Source organism: Carcharhinus amblyrhynchos, chromosome 8 (assembly GCF_965287045.1).
Source record: "Carcharhinus amblyrhynchos chromosome 8, sCarAmb.v2.hapA, whole genome shotgun sequence".
Classification (NCBI taxonomy): Eukaryota; Metazoa; Chordata; class Chondrichthyes; order Carcharhiniformes; family Carcharhinidae; genus Carcharhinus; species Carcharhinus amblyrhynchos.
The window spans coordinates 29,046,331-29,064,964 of record NC_137331.1 but is presented as its reverse complement, the minus strand read 5'-3'; the positions used below and the strand labels follow the sequence as shown (position 1 = coordinate 29,064,964).

Sequence of the window (18,634 nt, the reverse complement as noted above, 5' to 3'; positions counted from 1 at the left end):
TACATATTTCCTTAAATAAGGGGACCAATTTGCACACAATACCCCCGCTGTGGCCTCACCAGTGTGCTTTGTAGCATGAGTGAGTGAGTACACAGGTTGAGAAGGGTGGCACTGAGTTGCCTGTGAGTTATCATTCTGTTCCCAGAGGAAGCAAAGAGGAAGGACGACTGAAATGGTTTCCTGAAGATTCGGAATCATGTTCAGTCAAAGGGGTGAGAGGCGAGGATTTTAGGAAATGGTTAGCTGGCTATTAATGTAGGAAACAAGAGGAGCAGAATGGGCTGTAAGAGACCCTCAGCTGATATTGGCGTCACAGCTTCTCCAAATGTGCACAACGCCCTTCTCGTAGAGGGGTTGGCCTTCCTGACGTGTTATGAATTTCCCACAGCTATTGCCTTTTTTTTGAAAAGGATACAAAATGAGGGACCTGTGATTAAAATGAGGTGCAGTAAAACTGGGCTCTGCAGGTTAGCCAGTGTTATGGCTGGTGTAGGTAGCAAGCAGTATTTCACGAGGGTTTAAAGATGTGAGGAGTAGGCCACAAGCCTGTCGGTCATTTAATAAAACATGGCTGGTCTTTCATAAAATCCCTGTAGCACAGAAAGAGGCCATTCAGCCCATCGAGTCTGTACCAATCATTATCCCACCCATGCATTATTCTCGCAGCCCTCTTTTATCCAACTAATCCCCCTGACACTAAAGTCAATCAACCTAACCCACAGATCTTTGGACCATGGGAGGAAACCAGAACACCCGGAGGAAACCCATGCAGGGGAGAATCTGAAAACTCCGTACAGACAGTGACCCAAGCCAGGAATTGAACCTGTGTCCCTGGCGGCGTGAGGCAGCAGTGCTAATCACTGTAACACCGTGCCATCCTTCACCTCGCTGATTCTGACTTAATTCCCTTAAAGTCAGCCAATCTCAGCGTTGAATATACTCAATGACAGCCCTGTGATGTAGAGAATTCCCGAAGATTGACAACCCTCTGAGTGAAGACATTACTTCCAATCTCCGTTCTAAATGGAGACCCCTTATTCAGAAGCTATGACCCCAGGTATGGACTCTTATCAGGAGGAACAGTCTCTTGGCACCTATCATCAAGCCTCAGAATCCTATGCATCAATAAAATGATCGTTTATTCTGTCAGGGATCGGGGTTCAATTCCGGCCTTGGGTCACTCTCTGTGTGGAGTTTGTACATTTTCCCCGTGTCTGCATGGGTTTCCTCCGGGTGCTCTGGTTTCCTCCCACAATCCAACTCCATTTTACTCAATCTCCCCTCATAAAAACCACGACAACCCTCTTATTCCAGGCATTGTTGGTAAACAATCACAGCACAAAACCTTTCAGGGTGGCACAGTGGTTAGTACCGCTGCCTCACAGTGCCAGGAACCTGGGTTCAATTCCGACCTTGGGTCACTCTCTGTGTAGAGTTTGCATGTTCTCCCCATGTCTGTGTGGGTTTCCTCTGGGTGCTTTGGTTTCCTCCCACAGTCCAAAGATGTCCTTAGATGGACTAAGTTGATTGGCCATGCTAAATTAACCCCAGTGTCAGGCAGAATTAGCCGGATAAATATAAAGTGTTATGGGAAGAGAGCCTGGGTGGGATTGTGGTCAGTGTAGACTCGATGGGTGGAATGGCCTCTTTCTGCACTGTTGGAATTCTTGGATGATTCTTTAAGAATGTGAATATGCATCAGGTTAATTGACATCAGTGCTGATGAAATGCATTGTTAGAAGGTCTGGGTTTCTCAGCTTGTCTTCCCTGATCTAGGCCTCTGCACCAAAAGGCAGAGCGTGGGGCCATGGTACGGTCCTGCTTTCCTCCACCCTCTCCAAGTTACTTGGATTGTGACCATTCAGCTCTCCAATCCAAAGGGCCCTCACAGCACCAGGAAACCGGATTCAATTCCGATCTCGGGTGACTATGTGGAGTTTGCATGTTCTCCCATATCAGCACGGGGTTCCTCTGGGTTTCCTCCCACAGTCCAAAGATGTGCCAGTTAGTCGGACTGGCTGTGTTCCAATTCCCCTTGGTGACCCAAGATGTGTAAACTTGGGGGATTAGTAGGGTAAATGTGTGGGGTTAAGGGAATGAGGTGGGCCTGGATAAAATGCTCTGTCAGATAGTCAGTGCACACTCAATGGACCGAATGGCCGCCTTCTGCACCATAGGGATTCTATGATTCCAACTGAATCTGTAAATCTGGCCACGTGTTTTGCAGCTGGTCTTTGTGAACTGCCCCTTTTAGGGTATTTAAGGCCTGTAGCAGAATTCTATGAAGCAGCCCCAAATAAATAAAGTGTGAGTTATAATCACGCCTTTCTAATGCCTGAATTTCACACCATCCAGGTAAATGTCCAGGATTATGATGGGATTAGCGCTTGTAATATCTGGCAAAGGTTGGTTTTCAAACCGAGTGCCGGGGCTGGATTTTCTTGTCCCTTGTCTGCTCAATGACAAACTACTGTGAGTTTCCAGCATTCTTCAATTAGCCTTGTGTAAATGTGGAACAGAATGAATGATCCTTGGGCTTTGAATAGGTGACAAAATGATAATACCAGATGCAATTGCAGATGCTATAACTATCTTTTGTCTTAGGCTTGTTTTCAATGATTGAACAGTGTGTCGAAGAAATGTAGTGCTACCATTGAATCTATTATCTTGACAAATCAATCATCTTCGTTCAAAACCCAGGAAATAGGAGCAGGGTAGGCCTTTTGGCCCTTTGAGCCTGCTGCACCATTCAGTGTGATCATGTCTGATCCTCTATCTGAATACCAGTTCTCACACTCTCCTCACCAGTTGACGTTGATATGACAGTGCATTCTTGTAAAAAATCAGACATTATTTAATTTTAGGGTATTAATTCTTGAGTAATTTATTGGAATTTTAGGCACTGTTTGAGTTTTGTGCCCAGTGTTTTTTTTTTCCAGAAAGAGGGCTTACATTTTCACTTTCTGATCATGTTTGGCGGGCCCACTACCTGTGAAAATCTCCAACCGTCCACCCGCAACAGATTGCAAACCATCACCGTAATGGTGACCTTTCACAAATGCAGTTTGCCAATGTGGGAAATAGATGTCGCTTTGCTGAGACACAGCTCCATATCGGAATGATCTGCAGCTTAACACCGTACAGGCACTGGGCTGGAGTTAGAGATTCTAACATGCCAGGAGCTGGGATAGGGGTCGTGAAGTCAGTGAGGTTTGCTGGTGGCTCTTTAAGCCAGCCAGTTATTAACACATCATTCCATGGTTTCCTGGCCAGTCAGTGTCAGTGGACAGGATGACAATCTGTATCTTGTGATTTCCACTGCAGAAGTCACAAAGGTACTTCAAACAGGCAATTTGAAGGAATTTGGAGATATAGGGCAGGATTTTCCAGACCCGCTCGCCCCCAAGCCGGAAAATCCCTCCCAAGATCAATGGACATTTTGCTGGCCCGCCCCTCACCCACTCTGATTCCCATGGCAGCCAGGATGGTACAATTTACCCCATAAGCTCTTTGGTTTTACCATAGAATCATGGAATCCCTACAGTGCAACAGAAGGCTATTCAGCCCATTGAGCCTTCACTAATGACAATCCCACCCAGGTCCTATCCCCATTACCCCTCGTATTCACCCTGCTAATCCCCCGACACTAACGGGCACCTTAGCAAGGCCAGTCAACCTTTGGACTGTGGGAGGAAACCAGATCACCTGGAGGAAACCCGTGCAGACATGGGGAGAACGTGCAAACTCCGCACAGTCACTCAAGGCCTGAATTGAACCTGGGTCCTGGCGCTGTGAGGCAGCGGGGTACGAACCACTGTGCCCCCTTTTTATGTTTCAGGATGACAAGTATCGTTATTATAAAACTGATTAAGAACAGAACATGGATACAATTGCGGCCTGTTGCCAGGTAACAGTTTACATTTGTAGGCACGATTCACCCTTTTTTCATATGAAAATGGAAGTGAATCACACTGCACAGGAGTCATCTGTCAGGTGAGATTCACCCACCTAATGGATGCAAATAGATGAATCTGCAACTCATGTAACCCAGCTCCGCTGGTCAGAGATTGGGGTGCCCTTTTTAAATCACTTATTCCCTTTGAAAATGCCACAGGTGACAGTCAGAGTCTTTGTCAACATTGTAGTTAACGATGGGAGTACTTGAGATGCATTCAAGCATGAAGGGAAAGGTAAATAAACACAGCTGACTGGAGGCTGAGTAGAAATCCATAGGCCTGTCTGTCAAAGCTTATTTCAAAACACTGTATTATGAAATTGAAAGCGATCAAAGGTTTTCAATGGAACAGAGTTTCAAAGATTTCAGCTTTCTGGGAAAGCTCAGAAACTTCAAATAACAGCTATGTGAACACACTGGGGCTGAGTGAATAGCTGTGTATGTTGAATGGAACCCCCAGTGAAATTGACACCTCCTCTTTCAGAGAACTTCAAAGGGATCTGTTCAAGCCTGTAACCTGTGAGAAAAGGAAATCGCTGATGCAGAATGGAGTGCTGTTGTGATTTTAAAATCCTGCCAGCTGACCAGGTTGGGGGGGACATAAAGATTAAAGTAACCTTGCCATTTCCAAATTTTCACAGCTAACGACAGAATCTCTACAGTGCAGAAGGAGGCCATTCAGCCCATTGAGCCTGCACCAACTGCAATCCTGCCCGGGCGCTATTCCTGTAACCTCTCATATTTACCCTGCTAATCCCCCGACACTAGGGTCAATTTAACATGGCCAATCAACCTAACCCCTGCATCTTTGGATTGTGGGAGGAAACCGGAGCACCCAGAGGAAACCTATGCAGACATGGAGAGAATTTACAAACTCCACATAGACAGTGACCCGAGGCCAAAGTTGAATTCCGATCCCTGACAGATTTAACACTTAACTCTGTATCATCCAGGCAGATTTAACACTTAACTCTGTATCATCCAGGCAGATTTAACATGTAACTCTGTATCACACAGACAGATTTAACATGTAACTCTGTATCACACAGACAGATTTAACATGTAACTCTGTATCATACAGACAGATTTAACATGTAACTCTGTATCACACAGACAGATTTAACATGTAACTCTGTATCACACAGACAGATTTAACATGTAACTCTGTATCACACAGACAGATTTAACATGTAGCTCTGTATCACACAGATTTAACATGTAACTCTGTATCATACAGACAGATTTAACATGTAACTCTGTATCTCACAGACAGATTTAACATGTAACTCTATCACACAGACAGATTTAACATGTAACTCTGTATCACACAGACAGATTTAACATGTAACTCTATCATACAGACAGATTTAACATGTAACTCTATCACACAGACAGATTTAACATGTAACTCTGTATCATACACAGATTTAACATGTAACTCTGTATCACACAGACAGATTTAACATGTAACTCTGTATCACACAGACAGATTTAACATGTAACTCTGTATCACACAGACAGATTTAACATGTAACTCTGTATCACACAGACAGATTTAACATGTAACTCTGTATCACACAGACAGATTTAACATGTAGCTCTGTATCACACAGATTTAACATGTAACTCTGTATCATACAGACAGATTTAACATGTAACTCTGTATCTCACAGACAGATTTAACATGTAACTCTATCACACAGACAGATTTAACATGTAACTCTGTATCACACAGACAGATTTAACATGTAACTCTATCATACAGACAGATTTAACATGTAACTCTGTATCACACAGACAGATTTAACATGTAACTCTGTATCACATGGAGAGGAGGGAGGTTTTGTGGTATGGTGGATGGTGTCTTTACCTCTGGGCCAGAAGCTTTGCGCACACATTCCATGAGGTCTAACTTTCCACTGAGCACTTTGGACTTTATAAGGGCAAGAATGATGTTGATGGATAAATTTGTTGGATGATGCTATTTAAGCACATCACATCAGCACTCCATCACAGCGTGATGGCTGATCATGCAGCCTGGTATTATTGTAGCATGTGATACAGTGTTCAGTTGAAATATTTAACAAGCAAGCCCTTTTGCGCTAATGCTGGTGGTGCACGTTAAAGGAATAAAAGAGTTTTTCCTCTCCTTAATGCTACTCTTTTCATGAAGGCACTGACCTAGATCAGGCTATGATTCCAGTTATGATTCTAGGAGGTCCAGATGATGCTTTTCCCCCCCTTGTCTAGCTCAGTCATCGAGGTCAATCATTGCATTGTCAGCAGAGACTAAGGCAAGACTTCACTGTCTGTGTCAGTGCTGCATTGGATGGTGCATACTTAATATTTGAATTGTATTCTCAGTATTGCTGACTCATGAAGTCAAATCACTGTATTGGGCATTCAAATAACAATTGGTACGGGACAATTATATTGGGGTGATTTGATTTGATTTATTATTGTCACATGTATTAGGATACAGTGAAAAGTATTGTTTCTTGCACGCTATATAGACAAAGTGCACAGTTTATACAAAAGGAAACGAGAGAGTCCTGCTATTTTGAATGGAGATTTGGCTGAGCACCAAATTCTCCGTTCTCGCCGACAATGGTAGCTGGGTGTGAGAGACCGGAGAATCCCAGGCTATATGTTTGTCAAGCTCATAATCTAAAACTAATTATGCCTCACTGTACTCCAGCATTGGTGCTAAAACAATAATCTCTCCCTCAATGTGAGCAAAATGAAGGAGATTGTTATTGACTTGACGAAGCCTAATGGAGGCCTACTATAGACATGGTCCTGTCTACGTTAATGGGGACAAAATAGAAATGGTCGAGAGCTTCAGGTGTGCAGATCACCAATAACCTGTCCTAGTCCCCTCATGCTGACACTATAGTTAAGAAAACCCACCAAACCTTCTACTTTCTCAGAAGACTAAGGAAATTTGCCAAGTCAGCTACGACTCTCACCAACTTTTACAGATGTACCATAAGAAAGCACTCTTTCTGGTTGTATTACAGCTTGGTATGTCTCCTGCTCTGCCCAAGACCGCAAGAAACTACAAAAGGTCGCGAATGTAACCCAATCCATCACGCAAACCAGTCTCCCAGCCGTTGACTCTGTTTATACTTCCCACTGCCTTGGAAAAGCAGCCAGCATAATCAAGGACCCCACACATCCCGGACATTCTATCTTCTATCTTCTTCTGTTGGGAAAAAGATACAAAAGTCTGAGGTCACATCCCAACCGATTCAAGAATAGCTTCTTTGCTGCCATCAGACTTTTAAATGGACCTACCTCGCGTTAAGTTGATCTTTTTCTACACCCTAGCTATGACTGTGACACTGCATTTTGCACCCTCTCCTTTCCTTCTCTATGAACATAGGAGGTAGGAGCAGGAGGAGGTCATTTCGCCCTTCGAGCCTGCTCCTCCATTCACTACGATCATGGCTGTTCATTCAACTCAATAGCCTAATCCTGCTTTTTCCACATTATCTTTGATCCCATTTGCCCCAAGTGTTATATCTAGCCGCCTCTTCAATGCATTCAATGTTTTGGCATCAACTACTTCCTGTGGTAATGAGTTCCACACGCTCACCACTCTTTGGGTGAAGAAATGTCTTATCACTCCATCCTAAATGGTCTATCCTGAATCCTCAGACTGTGACCCCTGGCTCTGGTCTCCCCCACCATCGGGAACATCCTCTCTGCATCTACCCTGTCTAGTCCTGTTAGAGTTTTATAAGTCTCTATGAGATCCCCCCTCATTCGTCTGAACTCCAGTGAAAACAATCCTAACCTAGTCAATCTCTCCTCATACATCAATCCCACCATCCTCAGAATCAACATGGTAAACCTTCTCTGCACACCCTTGAGAGCAAGAACATCCTTCCTCAGAAAAGGAGGCCAGAACTGCACACAATACTCTAGGTGTGGCCTCACCAAGGCCCTGTATAATTGCAGCAACGCAGCCCTGTTCCTGTACTCGAAGCCTCTCGCACTGAAGGCCAACATACCATTTGCCTTCTTTACCACCTGCTGCTCCTGCATGCTTATCTTCAGTGAATGTTGCACAAGAACACCCAGGTCTCGCTGCACACCCCCCTCTCCCAATGAATGGCCCTGCACTCAACCCTGGAACACCTAGGTAACAAGGATGCCTATCTCAGACTACAGCTCAGCCTTCAACATCATTATTCCCATGAAACTCATCTCTGAACTCCGTGACTTGGGCACCTCCCTTTGCGACTGGATCCTGAACTTCCTAACTCACAGACCACAATCAGTAAGGATAGGCAACAACACCTCCTCCACGATTATCCTCAACACTGGTGCCCCACAAGGCTGTGTTCTCAGCCCCCTACTTTACTGGTTATCTACCTATGACTGTGTGACCAAATTCCCCTCCAATTTGATTTTCAAGTTTGCTGATGACACCATCGTGGTGGGTCGGTTCTCAAACAATGAAGAGACAGAGTTTCGGAATGAGATAGAGAATCTGGTGAACTGGTGCGGTGACAATAATCTTTCCCTCAATGTCAACAAAACAAAGGAGATTGTCACCGATTTCAGGAAGCATAAAGGAGAACATGCCCCTGTCTATATCAATGGGGACGAAGTAGAAAGAGTCGAGAGCTTCTAGGTTTTTAAGTGTCCAGATCACCAACAACCTGTCCTGGTCCCCCCATGCCGACACTATAGTTAAGAAAGCCCACCAATGTCTCTGCTTTCTGAGAAAGCAAAGGAAATTTGGCATGTCAGCTCTCATCAACTTTTACAAATGCACCATAGAAAGCATTCTTTCTGGTTGTATCACAGCTTGGTATGGCTCCTGCTCTGCCCAGGACTGCAAGAAACTACAAATAGAAACAAAGAAAAATTACAGCACAAACAGGCCTTTCAGCCCACAAGTTGCACTGAACATGTCCCTACCTACTAGGCTTACCTATAACACTCTATCTTACTTAGTTCCATGTACTTATCCAAAAGTCTCTTAAAAGACCCTATTGAATCCGCCTCCACCACCACTGCCAGCAGCTGATTCCACACACCCACCACCCTCTGAGTGAAAAATTTACCCCTGACATTTCCTACTGTACCTACTCCCCAGCACCCCAAACCTGTGTCCTCTTGTGGCAACCATTTCAGCCCTGGGAAAAAGCCTCTGAGAATCCACTCGATCAATATCTCTCAACATCTTATACACCTCTATCAGTGCACCCCTCATCTTTCGTCTCCCCAGGGAGAAAAGACTGAGCTCTCTCAACCAATCCTCATAAGGCATGCCACCCAATCCAGGCAACATCCTTGTAAGTCTCCTCTGCACCCTTTCTATGGCTTCCACATCCTTTCTGCAATGAGGCGACCAGAACTGAGCACAGTACTCCAAGAGAGGTCTGACCACGGTCTAGTACAGCTGCAGCATTATCTCCCGACTCCTAAACTGAATTCCTCGAATGATGAATGCCAGTACACCATATGCTTTCTTAACCACATCCTCTACCTGGGAAGCTGCTTTGAGTGTCCTATGAACCCGGACCCTAAGATCCTTCTGATCTTCCACACTGCCAAGAGTCTTACTCTTAATATTATATTCGGTCATCCTATTTGACCTGCCAAAATTAATCACCACACATTTATCTGGGTTGAAGCCCATCTGCCACTTCTTCACCCAATCTTGCATCCTATCAATGTCTCGTTGCAACTTCTGACATCGCTTCACACTATCCACAACACCTCCAACCTTTGTGTCATCAGCAAACTTACCAATCCATGATCATGGGTTCATGATCACGAATGTAGCCCATTCCATCACACAAACCAGCCTCCCAACCATTGACTTGTCTACACTTCCCGCTGCCTCACCAAAGCAGTCAGCATAATTAAGGAACCCGCACCCCAAACATTCTCTCTTCCACCTTCTTCCATTGAAAAAAGATACCGAAGTCTGAGGTCACATACCAACCAACACAAGAACAGCTTCTTCCCTGCTGCCATCAGACTTTTGAATGGACTTACCTTGCATTAAATTGATCTTTCTCTACATCCTAGCTATGACTGTAACACTACATTTTGCACTCTCTCGTTTCCTTCTCTATGAATGGTATGCTTTGTCTGCATTGCATGCAAGAAACAATACTTTTCATTATGTGTTAATACATGTGACCATAATAAATCAGATCAAATTTACAGCCATTCTGGTCGTAATCTGCCACCTTGTTTTGCTTCCAAATTGAGTAACCTGAGACTTATCCAAATTATACTGCATCTGCCATTGATTAGCCCACTCACCCAACCTGTCCAGATCATTCTGAAGGATCTCTGCATCCTCATCACAGTTCACCCTCCCACCCAATTTGGTATCATCTGCAAATTTTGAGGTGTTACATTTTGCTCCCTCATCCAAATCTTTAATATATATTGTGAATAGCTGGAGTCACAGCAGCGATCCCTGTGGCACCCCACTAGTTATTGCCTGTCAATTTGAAAAGCACCCATTGATTCCTACTCTTTGTTTTCTCTCTGCCAACAGTTTTCTATCCATCTCAATACACTTGCCCCAATCCCATACGCTTTAATCTTGCACAACAATCTCTTGCGCAGGACTTTGTCAAATGCAATCTGAAAGTCCAAATATACCACATCTACTAGTTCCCCCTTGGCAACTCTATTGGTTATATCTTCGGAGAATTCCAACAGATTTGTTAATTATGATTTCCTCTTCATAAATCCATGCTGACTCTGTCTGATCCTGCCGCAGCTTTCTAAATGCTCTGCTATAAAGTCCTTGATAATGGATTTGAGCATTTTCCCCACTACAGATATTAAGCTTACTGGTCTGTAATTCCCTGTTTTTTCTATACCTCCTTTTTTTGGATATTGGAGTGACATTAATTACCCTCTGCAGAGACTGTTCCAGAGTCTATAGAATCCTGGAAGATGACTATCAATGCATCTACTATTTCTACAGCCACTTCCTTAAGTACTCTGGGATGTAGATTATCAGGCCCTGAGGATTTATTTGCCTTCAATCCCATCAATTTTCCCAGCACCATTTCTCTACTAATATTGATTTCCCTCAGTTCTTCCCTGTTCTAAATCTTGCATTCTCCAACGTTTGTGTCCTCATTTGTGAAGACGGAACCCAAGTATGTACTCATTGCTTGGCCATTTCTTTGCCTATTATACATTTCCCCCATTTCTGTCTGTAGGAGACCTACATTTGTCTTCACCAACCTCTTTCTCTTCCTGTATCTATAGAAACTCTTAGTGTCAGCCTTTATGTTTCCTGCAAACTTACTTTTGTACCATATTTTCCTCTTCCTAATCAATCCCTTGGTCCTTCTTTGCTGAATTCTAAACTGCTCCCAATACTCAGACTTATTATTTTTCTTGGCTAATCTTTATGCTTCTTCCTTAGATCAGATACTCTCTAATTTCCTTCATAATCCATGGATTGGCCCTCTTACCCAGTTTGCTTTTGTACCAGACAGGAAGAAACAGTTGCTGCAGTTCCCCCATATGTTCCTTGAATGTTTGCCATTGCCTATCCACTGACATCCCTTGAAGTAACTCTCCCCAATCTATCAAGGCCAACTCATGTTCCATATCCTTATAGTTTCCTTTATTAAGATTCAGCACCCTAGTCTCTGAATCAACTACTTCACTCTCCATGTTGATAAAAAAAATTCAATCATGTTATGGTCACTCAACCCCAAGGGGTCTCGTACAGTACGCTTTGTATAGCGCACAAGAAAGAATATTTTCACCGTATACTAAAACATGTGACACTGATAAATCAAATCAAATGAAATCAAAGCATTGCTAACCTTGTTAGTACTTGTTTGTTAACATCATGGAGAACGAAGCTTTTGCTTGCTTAATGAAAGTAACTGCATTAAAAACAGGCCCCCAGCCCCATCCTCACAATTTGCAGAGATTATCAGAACCTCGAATATCGTCTGCATCTCTCTGCATAAGACAATGGTTTGTATCGATCATAGCTACACAATGCTGATCACGTTCACGTGCATTTGTGAACAAGGCACTGAAGGTAGCATAACAGCTTGAGAGAGCAGTTAAATAAAGGGCTGTGTCCCTTTGTAAATAATTTTCCTCACAAGCTTTTGCATTGTGTGTATTTTGATGGGATTTTTATTTAATGTGTCTAAACATTTCTCACGTGCAGAGAAAAAATCTGCCCCTGCTCTTTTCAAGGATGACTGAAGGACAGAATTTAAAAAAATAAAATCACTTTAGCTCAGATCATATTGAAATTCTTGCAGGGGTGTCGGCAGTAAAAGCTTCATCCAATTGTTGGTGAATTCTTAGAACAGTTTTTGAATAGCGGACCAACACAGAGTAGAGAGCACACTGCAGTGTTTCCTAGCTAACAGCATAATAGCTACAGTATGTGAAAGGGTTAACAGGGACTCCCCCAGGAGACTGATAAAATAACCCCTTTGACAGTTCCTATCAGACTGAGCCAGTCTGAGGATTGAATGGGAGCCTAAGCAAAACCCCTTTGAATAGTTTAATCAAAGGATTTTGTTTTGGCTTTGATTCATGTCCCACACAGTTGAGCGCTTGTTTGATGGGAGCCAGCAAGACAAAGGCTACATCTTGATTGCTGATGAGCGGTGGGGGGGATTTCTCATTAAAAGCTTCAATCAAATTAAATTTTCAGAAGAAGAAAGCTTCTGAGCCTCTGGGTGCTTTACTTCACTAACCGCAGCAGTTTGGTAAACCCGCGAATAAAAATGTCTGGAACTTTGGCTGCATTGAGGGCGGAAAAGAATTAGTCAGTGCACAAGATTAGTGTGTGTCAATCACAGGGTCATTAGAAGTAGCATGTTGGCTAGTCCTTTGTGAGTGGGATGCTTTTTTTCCAGATGATTTCCCCTACCATTCTATCCCTGAGTGGGCCTTTTTCCACTGATAAGGGCAAAGGTCTAGTCAAACAATACCATTAGAAAGATCCTGGGCATTGGCTGATCCTGCAATAGGATGAACTCTGTTGAACAAATGAAATATTAACAGTGTGCTCGATCCTAGCTGTTCTTCAACGATGCTAAAGTAAGACTTCTTTTCCAACTTGGTTTAAGATATGTATGTGTTATGATGGTTATAAACAGATGGTTGATCTACACTTCTCAGGGCCAGCATAATGGCAAAGATCCTACTTGAAGTGGCCTCCATCAGTCTCACTTTCAATTCACAGAATCCCTACAGTGCAGAAGGAGGCCATTCGGCCCAACAAGTCTGCACCAACTCGCCGACAGAGCATCCCTCTTCCCTATCCCTATAACTCTGCACATTTACCCTGCCAACCCCACTAACCTACACATCTTGGGATACTAAGGGACAATTTAACATGGTCAGTCCACCTAACCTGCATAACTTTGGAGTGCGGGAGGAAACCGGAGCATCCGGAGGAAACCCATGCCGACACGGGAGAATGTGTAAACTCTGCACAGCCACCCAAGGTTGGAATCAAACCCGGGTCCCTGGCGCTGTGAGGCAGCAGTGCTAAACACTGTCGCCCCAAAACTAGCCCCTTTGGAATTTAGACTTGGAGATTCTGGTTGGGGTAATTCTATACACTCTGTAGCCCAAGTTAAGAAAATAAAGTGCTTGCATTTATATAGCACCTTAGATTATATCTTGGAACATTCCAAAGGGTTGGACACAGCAGTAGGTACCTCTGAATTCATTTTTGTCGCCATCCATCCATAATATAGTATTAAAATGTTAGTCTCATTCAAGGAAACCTCAGACGTGGCTGGTATTGGGAGTATCATTGATTAAGTAATGAAATACATGATGCTGTTCTTAGGCAGGACAAGCCCACATTTTTGAGGCAGTTTTATTCTGCATGATGTAATTTCTGGAATCGCTGGAACTTGATGGAAAAATTGTGCAGGATGTTTCGTTACATGGGACTGCCATTCCTCAGTTCCATGAATGTACAGGCAATTATCAAAGCAACCAATAGTCTGTCTATCGAATGTGCGCTCCTATTCCTGCTCAGTATGTGTTCGTGATTCCAAATGACTTTTGTGCTGGTCGCCGGTTTTACTTTCTGTTTAATCTTAATGGTCATGTGCAATGGTAATCTTAGCTTTCTGACCCAGCCGCACCAGCTTTCTTGAAATAAAAGCATAAAATGCTGGAAATATTCAGCCAGTTCTGGCAGCAACTGTGGAGAGAGGAACATGGTTAACGTTTTGAGTCCATTGACCCTCCCACAGAACTGAAAAGGCCTAGAACTGTGATGGACAGTGAGCTGGGGTAGAATGGGAAGTCAACAATAGGCTGGAGGCACTGGGTTTTCCGTTGGTTTATCGTGGTTCCAAAACGGACTCTACCGAAAACGAGTTTAGGATTGCAGTACGCTGAGTCCCGCTGCTTCTGCTACCTTATCAGAGGGAAGTTCAAGTATAGATGTGATTTATTATTGTCACATGTATTGGTATACGTGTGAAAAGTATTGTTTCTTGCATGCTATACAATCAAAGATACCGTAAATAGAGAAGGAAAGGAGACTGTGCAGAATGTAGCGTTACAGTCATAGCTAGGATGTAGAGGAAAAATCAACTTACTGCGAGGTATGTCCATTCAGAAGTCTGATGGCAGCTGTTCTTGAGTCAGTTAGGACATGTTTTCAGACTTTTGTATCATTTTCCTGATGGAAGAAGGTGGAAGAGAGTGTATCTGGGGTGTGTTAATTATGCTGGCTGCCTTTCTAAGGCAGCAGGAAGTGTAGATGGAATCAGTGGATGGGAGGCCTGTTTGTGTGATGGATTGAGCTACATTCATGACCCTTTGTAGTTTTTTGCAGCCTTGGGCAGAGCATAAGCTATACCAAGCTGTGATTCAACCAGAAAGAATGCTTCCTGTAGGGTATCTGTAAAAGTTGGTCAGGGTTGTAGCCGACATGCTAAATTTCCTTAGCCTCCTAAGAAAGTAGAGGTGTTGGTGGGCTTTCTTAACTATAGTGTCGGCATGCGGGGACCAGGACAGGTAGTAGATGTCACATTGGATGCAGAGACAATTCATTGCATTCAACTACTAGGCAAAAAATGGTTCGGCACAGACAAGAAGGGCCAAAAGGCCTGTTTCTGAGCTGTAATTTTCAACTACTTGGATAATACAACATAGAAACAAAGTAACTGCTCTGTTCTGTTTACAAAGTTACAGCATTCTCATCCAACCCTATCCTTTTTTTCTCATTTACTTGTCTGTTTCCTTTTAAAAGGCTTTTTGCCTCAACAGTTCCACCTTATAATCAAATTTCTTCTTTGAATCTACAGGAGCTATCTTGTACATTTTTTCAAAATATTTTCATAGGAAGTGGCTGTCGCTGGTAAGGCTGGTATTTGTTGCTCATCACTAAGCCCCCTTCAACTAAATGGCTTGCTTGGCCATTTCAGTTGAGAGTAAAGAGCCAATCACATTGAGTCTGGAGTCACATCAATCCTAAAGAAGGATGGCAGATTTCTTTCCGTAAGGGGTATTAGTGAACCTGATGGATTTTTACAACAATTAATGGGAGTTCCATGACTTAATATTCCAGAGTTTTACTAATTGAATTTAAATTTCGCTAGCTGTCATAGTGGGATTTGAACCTGTGTTCCCAAAGCCATTAGCCTGGGCCTCTCTATTACTAGCCCAGTGACATGACCACTACACCACTGTCTCATCTTTTATGCCACTAGCTTTGGCTACTCTCTGCATCTTCGTTGGTTGAGCCAATTCATAATTTTAAAGATCTCTATAAGGTCTCCTCCAGGTCTTCACTTTTCTCAAGAAAAAAAGCCCAACCTGTCCAAACAGCAGTCATCTTTCATTTCTGGTAGAATCCTCTTACAGCTTTTTTGCACTTCCTCCTTGTGTTTTTTTCTACAGTAGAGACCAGAATTGTGCAATTTATTGAATCATAGAATCCTACAGTGCAGAAGGAGGCCATTCGGCCCACCGAGTATGCACTGACCACAACTCCACACAGGCCCTATCCCCATGCATTTTCCCTAGTAAATTGTCCCTGTCACTAAGAGCAATTGAGCATGGAAAATCAACCTAACCTACACATTTTAAGACTGCTAAAAATGAGGAAACTCATTTTCATTTCCAGGAAACTGGAGCACCTGGAGGAAACCCACACAGACACAGGGAGAATGTGCAAACTCCACCCAAGTCAGGAATCAAACCCAGGCCCTTGGCACTGTGAGGCAAGAGTGCTAACCACTGTGCCACCCATAAACTTGAAATTAACTTGAAAACGTTACTTAAAATGCAGCCTAATCACGGTCTTGTGTAGACACTACTTCTGAATTCTACACATCCAGAAATGAATCCCGGTACTTTGTTAACATTTTTAATTGCTTTGCTGACCTGCTACGCTGCTTTGAATTTTTTTTTCCAAGTTGATCCTTAGATCTTTTTTGCTCGTTCATCCTATTTGGTTTATCATTTCTAAGGGTGACATTTCAGCCTTTTCTGCCAAAGTGCATTCTCTCACATTTTTAAATTCATTTGCCATTTAATTGTCCAGTTGGCAAATTTGCTAATGTTCGCTTGCTCAGTGTTAATTATACCTGCAGTTTGATATCTCCTACAAATATTGATTTGATTTAATTTAATTGATTGTCACATGCACTGGGATACAGTGAAAAGTATTGTTTCTTGCGTGCTATAATGTTTATTTATTAGTCACAAGTAGGCTTACATTAACACTGCAGTGAAATTACTGTGAAAATCCCCTAATTGCCACATTCCAGCGTATGTTCAGGTATACTGAGGAAGAATTTAGCATGTTCAGTCCACCTAACCAGCACATCTTTCGGACGGTGGGAGGAAACCAGAGCACCCGGAGGAAACCATGCAGACACGGGGAGGATGTGCAGACTCCACACAGACAGTGACCCAACCAGGTAATTGAACCCAGGTCCCTGGCGCTGTGAGGAAGCAGTGCTAACCATTTTGCCACCGTACTGCTAGTGTACAGGCAAAGCATACCATTCACAAAGTACATAAGGAACAAGGAAAGGTGAGAATGCAGATCAATTTAATATGAGGCGGGCCCATTCAAAAGTCTGACAGCAGCAGGGAAGAAGCTGTTCTTGAGTCGGTTGGTATGTGACTTCAGACTTTGTATCTTTTTTCCAATGGAAGAAGGCGGAGGAGAGAATATCCGGGTGCGTGGTGTCCTTAATTATGCTGGCTGCTTTTCCAAGGTAGCGGGAAGTGTAGGCAGAGTCAATGGATGAGATAGGACGCAGTATTTCTCTTGTATGTTGAATTCTGATGAAAATCCCCCAGTAGAAGAAATTACCCATTTCTAACTCCATTGCTGTTAATACAATGTTAAAAATCATGTACACTGTGATAGACCAGTCAAATGCTGAACTGATGCTAAGTTTCCAACCCAAGTTTCATAGATTGAATAGTGGTAATGTCTTTAAAAGAAAGGATAGTGTCACAGATTCCTCCTCGAATTTGTTAGATGCCTGTTTTAATTTCATTGTGAGTGGAGTTTATTGCACCTGATCGAGAGTTGTTTGCAGTTTACACTACAATGTTGTGAAGGCAGTGAGAGATGTGCATCTTCCCAAACATCGTTATTGGTTTTCGGTCTTTCCCGGCTTCATGGTAAAGGCCATTCTGTCCCACTGTGAACCATCCACAGTACAAGGAAGCATGTATTCCTGGAATAATGCATGTTCTTGAAAAGATGATAGGCAATGTGTTTGCCAGGGATAATACTCATAATTACTGCCAAATGCTAGAACGATGTCCTATATTTACACAATTAGCAGCTGACACAAACAGTGGAAAGTTTCCTGTGGGTGAAGTTCCTCGTGGTGTTTATTTACATTAAAGGCACAAGTTGATGATAATGACAAAGAACATACAACACAGGAACCAGCCCTTCAGCCCACCAAAGCTGTGCCAACACATGATGCCTTTCTAAACTAAAGACCTTTTGTCTCGACACGATATGTATCCCTCTATTCTCTGCCTATTCATGTATCTGTCAAGATGCCTCTTAAGCGTGGCTATAGTATCTGCTTCTACCATTTCCTCTGGCAGCGCATTCCAGGCACATACCACCCTCTGTGTAAAAAAAAACTTGCCTCTCACGTTTCCTTTTAACTTTCCCCCTTTTACCTTGAGCCGATGTCCCCTAGAAGATGATGACTCTAGGTTTGACCTCCACTTTGTGCTGAGTTAGCTGATTTTAGCCAGGGTGGCAGAAGAAAGGCCATGATTGGCAGTATTGCACCTGGTTAAAAAACAAGATGGGAATCCTCATCAGAAACATGGAGGTGAAGATGAGGTTCAGTTGTGATGCCCTCCTCAGGCATGATGAAATATTTACTCGAATACTGAAAGGCCTGGAGAGAGTGAATGTGGGGAAGATGTTTCCATTAGTACGAGAGACTAGGATCTGAGGGCACAGCCTCAGAGCAAATGGATGATCCTTAAGAACCGATATGAGGAGGAATTTCTTTAGCCAGAAGGTAGTGAATCTGTGGAATTCATTGCCACAGAAGGCTGTGAACACCAGGCCATGAAATCACAGGATAGAATCCCTACAGTGCAGTCGGAGGCCATTCAACCCATCGATTCTGCATCAAACACAATACCACCCAAACCCTATTTCTGTAACCCCTCATA

General features: G+C 43.2%; 1 protein-coding gene across 4 annotated transcripts in view; it reads left to right on the top strand.

Moving 5' to 3' along the window:
* The window catches only part of LOC145346490 (neurocalcin-delta), a 268,140-nt gene that overhangs the window by 162,982 nt on the left and 86,524 nt on the right, over nucleotides 1-18,634 (top strand). The window lies entirely within an intron of this gene.